Below are 9,385 nucleotides of genomic sequence, written 5' to 3'. Positions count from 1 at the left end.
GAAAGTACTGTCTTCACTCTGAAATGGCTTCGTTACTTTGGCCCCAATTAAGCATAGCCAAACATCACGCACTAATAAAACAGAATTTTGAGGGAGTGAATGTTTCAATGGATGAACAACATTTGTCCTTATTCATAGTGCTTGCCAAAGCTGAATGAACACCTCTGCCCATTTCAATCCTTCTCTAGCTTAGCACAAAGCAGGGTTGGGCTACTCTGCCAGGCTATAATGTAATAATAATCTGCAGTTTTAAATGTCCTGACAGAGTTTAATTTTTGAAAAGCAGAAAGAGTCTGGAACACTAAATGTCACACAAAAAAATCTATTGATTTTGTGACTGGTGTGCCTTCTTCTGCCCCAGCAAAATTTAATGATCTAGAATTAAAGGGGGGGGGGTCCCATGGTTTTTCAAAACTGATCCGGGGAAGAAGGCCTCTGACACAAGGCACATGGGCTGTTTTGAGACGTCTTATTATCCTGAGAAGCATTGGAATTTACCGTATTTTTCACCCCATAAGATGCACCTGACCATAAGACACACCCAGTTTATAGAGAAGGAAAACAAGAAAACAAATATTCTGAACGAAACAGTAGATGTATGATTTTTGTGGTTCATGCTGTGGCCACAGACGTGATTTGACGGTGAGTTTGGGGTAGCCCAATGCAAAAATCCTGAGGATCCATGTGGATCCATGCTTTGTAACCATGTTTTTGCGCCATTGCGGCCCCACACAACAGTGGGTGTGTGGGGTTTTTTTGTGCAGGCTGTAGCCATGGACATGCTATGTGATCTGATGGTGAATTTGGGGTGATGCAATGCAAAATTCCTGAGGATCTATGGGCTTTTAGCTCTCCCCTCCCAGGCAGCCTCCTTTATCGCGTCCCTTATCTCCCTCCCGATTGCTTGCCAATCAGCTGCTTCCTTTCAACACCCACTTCCCTCTTTCAAAAAAGAAAAAGAAAAAAGGATGATCTGCTTTTTGCCCCTGGGCAATTCGGCTCCAGGGACCACGCATTCGCTCCATAAGATGCACAGACATTTCCCCTTACTTTTGAAGAAGAAAAAGGGGGGCTTATGGAGCGAAAAATACGGTAGCTTGGAGTGGGAAAACATTACCCCAACCATTTGTGTGTTGTTGTTTTTTTCAAGAGTCTGGGTTTAGCTGTGATTTTGCAAAGATTTCCAGCTTGGCCACTTCAGTCCCCCATTTGAGTCATTCCTAAAACACACTCTACGGCAAGAGCTAAATGTCAGCATTAACTAAAGTCCCATTTCCCCCATAATTGTAAGCAATCAGCTGTGCTTCACACTAATCGTCTTTCTGACATGCAAATCAACAGCAAACTGCCTTTCTTCTCCAGTTTCTGTGTTCAGGTAAGTTCACTACAAATCTACATGACTTTTATTTCTGCAGCAGTGTCTAGAACTCAGAATTCTTTAAAATTTGACCTTTCGGTGCTAAAACACCAGCTTACCTCCACGGGCTTTTCAAAAACCAAGACTCTGTATGCTGTTATTCCCCTAACTGGGGTTTAAAATGCCAGGACCTTGGCTATTAGTTACATACCTTGAAGACTTTTTTTAAAAAAACAAAAACAAAAAACCCCAGTTTTTTACTCAATATTCATACTAAAGGTTAGGAGAGCAGAGACGTATTGGCATTCCACTAACTGGATCCTCTTTTTTCACACACACTTGCAATCTGCCACAAGGATTCATTCCTCTCTCTTGTCTGACTCTCTTTTTATTAAATATTTATTGGGTTTTATAACAAAGATGCAAATCTCATTCATCAAAATATATAAAAATGTTCTCCCTCTCCTCCTTCGGACTTCCCCCAACTCCCACTCTACTGAGTTATTTGGTTTTGTTTATTGTGTCCTGCTTTGTATCAAAGTGAATTCCCTTATCATTCTCTAAAATGTTGTGAATGTTTATTCAAACCCTGCCAGTGAGTCCAGTCCATTTTGTTGTTTCTGCAAATAAACTGTAAATGGTTCCCAAACCCTTTTGAAGTCCTTTTTGTCCTTCTCTCTTAAATTATCTGTTAGCTTAGCCAATTCTGCATAGCTCATCAATTTTTCTTGCCATTGTTCTTTTGATGGTATTTCTTCCATCTTCCAGTATTGTGCAATCAAGATTCTTGCCACTGTTGTAGCCTACATAAATAATGTCCATTTTTCTTTTGGCAGTTCCTGATTTGAGATACCTAGTAGAAATACTTCAGGATGTTTACCAAAGTTTGTTTTAAACATTTTTTCCCCCAATTCATTATATATCATTTCCCAATATTTTAATGCATTTGCATTCCCACCACATATGATAAAATGTACCTTCTTTTTCATTACATCTCCAGCATCTGTTATTTTCTTTTTTAAACATCTTTGCCATTTCCACTGGTGTAATATATGTGTTCTTTTGCTTTCTCATTCTGTGTCCGCAGTTGCCAACTTTTGTGACCTAAGGATGGAGCTATTTGACTCAAGTATGCAGACCTAAGGGTGGGACCACAGAGATCATCTACATTTGGGTGACCCCAGGGCAGCAGTGTTGCATGAGTTCATGGCACTCAGGGTGGGCACACACACTGGAGGGGTTGTGTGCATGTGCCGGGGGTGGGCAGGAGTTCTGTGGGTGCGTGGGTGCTGGGGATGGGGTGAAGAGGGTGCCCACCATGGCACCCCAGCCCTAGTCACCAACACTGCTAGAACAACTCCTCCCTGGAGCCAAACAGGACCATGCTGCATCGCCTGCCCACCTGAGCAGGGGGAAGCCTGGCCAGCCAACACAGCACTTGGTGGGCACAAACCAGGCACCCCCATGCTGGCACTCCCAGCGTGCTGTGGCCTGGTGCACCTGTCCGTAAGCATTGGTTCATGATGCCAGGAGAGGAGCACCAGACTGTGCTGCACTGGGGGTGCCTGCTTCTCACCCCCTCAAAAATCCGTGCCCAGGGTCCCGCCGAGAGAAGAATGTAGACAGAAGTTAATGGACTCTGCGGAAATGGCGAAACTTACCAGGAGAATGAGAAACCAAGATATCAATTATTTATTTATTTTAAAGAAAGGAATGGAAATGGTTTGTTGAGTGTTTACAAACAAGCCGTAAGCAGATGAAGACAGGATTAATGTAAAAACCTGCGGTTTCAAAATATATATGTGATATATGTGGGAACAGATATACAAAAGAATATGTTGAGATAATTTGGAGTATGCAGGGAGATGAAAAGAAATGAGGGGGAAGGGAGTCAGAGTTTGAAATGTTAAAATTATGATTGAATAATTGTTGTCATATTATAAATAATAATAATAATAATAATAATAATAATAATAATAATAATAATCTGTGCCTAGGGCCACAGCCCCACTGGCACCCCCATGCTATGCCCCTGCCCCAGGGCACAGCCCAACACAAAAAATAAAATAAAATAAAATTCTCCTGATGTGTGTTGAGGGCAGCCCTTCCTCTTGCTTTTCTGGCAGCTAGCCCAATTTGTGCCCCCAAAATGGCCATGTCAGACAAGGGCTTGCTTATTCGGCAAGCCTTTCTGTATCCCATATCTGCCTGTTTTTTGAGATAACCTTCAACTTGTTGTCTAGATGATGAACTAATTCTCCTCTCTGTTCTTCAGTTTTATATTTATCCTCTATAAAATCATTCTTTAGCACCCTTCCACTCTCCAGCCTTATTCCTGTCATAATTTTCCTTGACCTTTACTGGTGCTGGATGAAAGCCATGGTCAGTACTAAAAAGACTGATGCTGAGCAGAATCTGTCCACATGCATTTCTGGAGAGAGAGCAGAACAAAAGCTTTAGCAGTGCTGGACAGCAAATATAAGGAAATGAGTGCCTTAAAGCAAAGTTAGCTTTTGAGAATAGTCTCCTACAAGGGAATGGATGGAAGCGTTTGGAGCTACCATAACAGGAAGTGCATCATCCCCCCTCCTTTTATTATTATTATTTTTTAGAGCCATTTCTCTGTGACACGTAGACCAACTGCATTATGGTAATGGAAAGGTTTGTTCCTGACTGAGGTCATAAATCACAAGTAAATGCCTGCTTCCTACAATTCTGCCAGCTCTCTCTCTAGAAATAATCTGGCGTTCCAAAGGTTACTAGAGATATCCAAACATTTATGATGCAGAATTAATAACTTCAAGGTCAGAAGAAGAGAGGCCAATTTAGACTCATTCATCATGTCGTCTATATTGATTTCTGGAACTTAAAGGAACTTGAGTCATAATTGCAGAGATAAACAGAAGTTATGGACTTTCCCTTTCACTGATGTAGCTCCTTAAAAAGCCTATATATTGTATATTCTCACTCTCTCTGGATTTTTGCAATATTAAAAGTTAATTGACAATGGGTGTAAAATGACAGCATGAGAGCTCACCTGGGACACTGGTCATTGGACTGTGTCACCACTAGGTATTGCAAGCCACTTTCCAGATTGGGGTGAGTAAGTCCTTAGGCCCTCAAAGCCCCCCTGTCTGGCCCTCTCCTTGTGTTATTCTCCTTTCACAGCCACAGCCCCCTCCCTTGGCCACAGCCCTGCTGTAAATAAAGTGGGCTATCTATGTTCAGTTGTCATTCAAGCTAAAAGTTGCTGCAGGGTACAATCACGATGTTAGACAAGGGGTTCGCCCACTTCCGCTCGTCTTGTGCCTTGAAAGTACGGATCCACACAGCTTGTAATTCAGAAGAAGAAGAAGAGTTTGGATGTGATATCCCGCCTTTCACTCCCTTTAAGGAGTCTCAAAGCGGCTAACATTTTCCTTTCCCTTCCTCCCCCACAACAAACACTCTGTGAGGTGAGTGGGGCTGAGAGACTTCAAAGAAGCATGACTGGCCCAAGGTCACCCAGCAGCTGCATGTAGAGGAGCGGAGACGCGAACCCGGTTCCCCAGATTACGAGACTACCGCTCTTAACCACTACACCACACTGGCTCTCTTCACACTTTCTAGACATGGCTCTAAGATGTTTTCTCCTTGCCTTGTTCCTTTCCTAGGAAAAATCTGTTCTTTAACTCTATCTGCAGAAAACACAATGGCCGTTTTCTCTGATGGAGTGCTAAAGAGCAGTTTTCCCCAGGAGAATGCAGGAGGACAAGAGGAGTTGTGGGTTAAGCCCTGGGATATGCATCAAAATTAAATTAGAGCAGGACTGATGGAGAGGGATTAGGTTTAGATCATTTTTGGTTTAGCACAGGGGCGAGCAAAAGGTTGTTTGGGATCTACTCATAGATCACTGGATGATTTGAAGTATATCAGCAAGGGGTTTAACCATTGTTCCCAATCTTTTTAACAATTTTAATTATGTTCGGCATATCTGGAAGGCACGGCATAAATGAACATTACGACCTCTCTAATGCTGCTAGTTCCTATTTGTATGACTCTCCTTGTGTACAGTTCTGTGCTCATGAAATTCAATGTCATCAAGACCGTACATCTCATAATTATGTGGATCAGATGCCTTTATGCCATATTCAGTTATCTGAATTACATCAGAAACAGAATATGTGGCCTTCAGATGACTTCTGAGAACTCTTGCAAAGTTCAGATATAGCCACAGGCTAAGATATTTTTTTAAGTAGCATATGCATAAGCTTCCTCAATAGTTTTCAAACTCTACAATTTCAAAGTCTAAGGCATTAAAATTGGATTTACAGAAAAGAATGTGTGTGTATAGGCATAATGAACTGAATAAATGGCAACACATTAGCCAAGTGGTTAGTCAGAATGTCTCTATGGATATGACTTCTGCCCAAATGTTCAGACAACTCATTTCATTATTTTTTCCATGTAGTATTGTACTGCAAAGCCTTGTTTAGAGCAGACAGCAAAAGATAACCCTTATTCCCCTGAAGTTATCAGGCAAAAAAATCAATTCAACCCACACCCTAATACCGCTGAATTGACAAGATACAATTACAGAACTGAATAAAGTAAATTACTTAACTCTTGTAGGGATTTTGAGAATGGAAGAGCTACTGAGTGCTTGCCATATGATTCACTTGGGCAAAAAGTTTTTTGTTTTTTGTTTAAAGAACACTTTCTATTGTAGTAATAACACAGGGAAAGGTGCAATGTAAAGGCCAAGTCTACTTTAATAAGTCTTTGAAAGATGATCACTCCCAATACAAATTAAAAACCCGTATTTTCTTGGTCCTTGGGCAAGTTTTCTTCCAAGTGATCCCTCCCTGAATGCCTTTGTTTGTTTCACCACTATTTGCTTGTCCTCTTCCTCTGGACCCAAATTACTTGGAGGGCCTGATGGAGATGAAGTTGGAAGCAAATCCTGCCACTGGTCCCTCACTTAAAAGATGCAAGCGAAACTTAGGCAGCATACATTTAAAACACATTGCTTCTCCCCGAGGATTCTTGGAACTGCAGTTTACCATTCAAAGAGCTACAGTTCTAGCCCCCTTAACAACAGAAAAGTGCCCAGATCAATGGAAGACAATAACACAATGAAATTCAAAACAGTAACAATTTATTGCACGTTGATTCAAAATCCATTAAAAACAATTTAGTTTAAGGAATGCAAGAAAATCGATCAGCTTGATCCAGTCACACCAGAGAGAGCCATTTTCAAATAACTCAAGGGCTGTCACATGGAAGATGCAGCCAGCTTTTTTTCTCCTGCTCTGGATGGTAGGACTCAAACCAATGGCTTCAGGATACAACAAAGGAGATTCCGACTGAACATTGTTCAACAGAGGAATGGACTCCCCTGGAAGGTGATGGACTCTCCTTCTTTGCAGGTTTTAAAGTAGGGATTAGATGACTATCTGTTCTGGATGCCATCTTTCTTTCTTTCTTTCTTTCTTTCTTTCCTTCCTTCCTTCCTTCCTTCCTTCCTTCCTTCCTTCCTTCCTTCCTTCCTTCCTTCCTTCCTTCCTTCCTTCTAGTTCTGCCCCATCTCAGTCCATATTTCATGGCTGGTTAAATCATCTGTCCCCCTCCTGATTCTCAGTGCCTCTTCTTCTGCCAGTCTTTGGCCAGTTGAGATGTCCAAATAGAGCAGCAATTTATTCAAGGAGGAAAATCACAACTCCTCAATGATGATGTCATCTGGATAGAAAAGAATGAAAAAGAGAGAAAATCAGTTCAGTCCTCTCCGCTTCTTGTAGCTGGAGTCAGTCTGGGTGCTCCCCACCCAGGCCAGGTGGGAAAGGCCTGCCAGGCAGGGGGCAGGTCCTGCAGGACTCCCAGCAAGAAGACCTGGGAGGTGTGTCTTGGGCAAACAAGGGGCAAGGAAGTTCACTGTCCCCAAGGTGTGGGGCTTACCTTCTTTCAGATTATTCCTGAAACAAGCCAGCTCTGGACGAATTACTGTGTTCTGCAGAGGAAATACAAATATGAGTCAGTTGACACTATGAACCCCACCCTGGATGGGTGTAAGAGAAGCAGCCCCACCCAGGAAGGATGGAAGCAAACAAAGAACTGAATACAGGAAGGCAAAATACTTAGGTTCGGGAATCTTCAAGAAAGGGCCAGCAGCAGGGAACCAGGCAGAGGGCTTTCTCAGTAGTGTCGCGCACCCCGTGGAACACCCTCCCACCAGATGTTAAGGAAATAAACAACTATCTGACTTTTAGAAGACACCTGAAGGCAGAGGTGTAGGAAGGGGGGGCAGTGGGGGCATTTCGCCCTGGGTGTCATCACTGACAAAGTGTGTTTTTAAAATATATTTTTCCCCAAGGTAAAGGACGCCTCGCCACACCACTCCTGTCTGGGCAGCTGCCTCAAAGCGAATGAGAGACACCGGGGGCGGCGCTGCTGCTGTTTTAGCCAGAGGAGGAGGAGGAAAGAAAAGAAGAGGAGGTAGAAAATAACACTTGTAATTGCAGGTATCTTATTTTTCCTTCTTTTAATAATTTCAATGTGGGGGGGGGGGGGTTTGACAAGAAATTTTCTGCACCAGGTACCACCTGACCTTGCTACCCCACTGGCCGCAACCCCATAGTCGCCTTACCTTTACCTTTTACAACCAGCATTTCAAAGGGCAATTCCATATAATATGCAAGTAAAAAGGCGTAGGACACCAGGCAGTCCCAGCTGTGTTCCCTGATATACTCTCCCCCATGTCCTCATCCTAGGACATGAGAAAAACAAATGGTGCTGGTCTTCCCACTGCTCTCCAGGGCTCTTTAAAAATTGTTAATGATATCCCCTCCAGGACATTCTTATTACATAAACCTTCCTCTCACTCCAGTTTATTTTTCTCATTATGATATTCAGCTGAGATAAGGCCTCTAAATCCACAGTTCAATTTTCATCACAAATTTGAAATGTAGTTCTCATTTAGTCTTAAAACGACTGACTTAAATTCAACCACGTGTTCCCCTTTTTAATCAACCTACCTACTCCATGAATAAAACGGCGCTAGCTGTACCTAGAGTGTTCCAGTGCTGCGTTTTTCACTGTCAACAGTTCATTATAAGTCCTGGGTTATGAATAGGGGGGTTTGACCAAACACAGGAGTTCGAATCAAATATTTAACTGAACAGAATAAATTCCTTGTGAAAACTTTGCTTTTCTGCCCCAGCTGGGAATTGTGTTATTTCTTATATTGCCCTCTAGTCTCTGGATTTGGAGTTGGTTTAAATTTTCCTTCTGTAGATCTGTAGATCAAGGTTCACAGAGCAGGTCCCAGAGAAATTAGTAGGAATTTGTTAAACCCGTTGGACGTTGCCTGCCTTTGACTGCAGAAAAAGAGGGGTTGCTAAACTATGCTTCACTTAAAAGCATTTACAACTAACCCTCCCTCACAAAAAGCCCAGGGTGTGGCCATAGCTGTCAACCTTCCCATTTTTTGTGGGGAATTCCCTTATTCCAGCACTGTTTCCTGCTGCTATCCCAGATTGTTAGATATCCCGTAGACTGTCTCTGGGACAGGGGAGGCTGCTGATCCCTTATTTTCAAATAATAATAATAATAATAATAATAATTTATACCCCGCCCATCTGGCTGAGTTTCCCCAGCCACTCTGGGCGGCTTCCAATCAAGTGTTAAAAACAAGACAGCATTAAATATTAAAAACTGAAAGTTGACAGCTACGGGTGTGGCACAACAAAAACAAAGCTAATATAAAACAAAAATTGGCAACAGCACAATGTAAATGCATACAGGGCAGAAAATGTACCAAGAAGAGCATATAGCAATCAGCAAAAAAGAACGCCAGGTGACAGCAATTTCCTCTCATGCCCTCCAAGAGGTTGGCAGGGTTTGCGACACTGCATGGGCTTACCTGGCCAGGTGCCACCCACCTTGCTACAGGGTGGCCGTTACCCCACCCCCATCTCAGCAGGCCAACAGGCTTCCAGCTGGGGGGTGGGGTGAGGGCCAGAAAAGGGCCGATGCTCTTCTGCCCAGGCTCAT

At 42.8% G+C, this 9,385-nt stretch overlaps 1 long non-coding RNA gene across 1 annotated transcript; it reads right to left on the bottom strand.

The window, feature by feature from the left end:
- Window positions 1-6,477: 6,477 nt before the first annotated feature.
- On the bottom strand, window positions 6,478-7,461 carry LOC309368349. Its single transcript, XR_014167716.1, has 2 exons — window positions 7,292-7,461; window positions 6,478-7,075 (listed from the first exon to the last, which is right to left on the bottom strand). It is a non-coding gene; the product is annotated as an uncharacterized lncRNA (long non-coding RNA).
- Window positions 7,462-9,385: the final 1,924 nt, after the last annotated feature.

The sequence above is a fragment of the Podarcis melisellensis genome, assembly GCF_964234715.1.
Source record: "Podarcis melisellensis genome assembly, chromosome: 4".
Classification (NCBI taxonomy): domain Eukaryota; kingdom Metazoa; phylum Chordata; class Lepidosauria; order Squamata; family Lacertidae; genus Podarcis; species Podarcis melisellensis.
The sequence above is the reverse complement of the archived record's forward strand: the minus strand, read 5'-3'. Positions and strand labels throughout refer to the sequence as shown.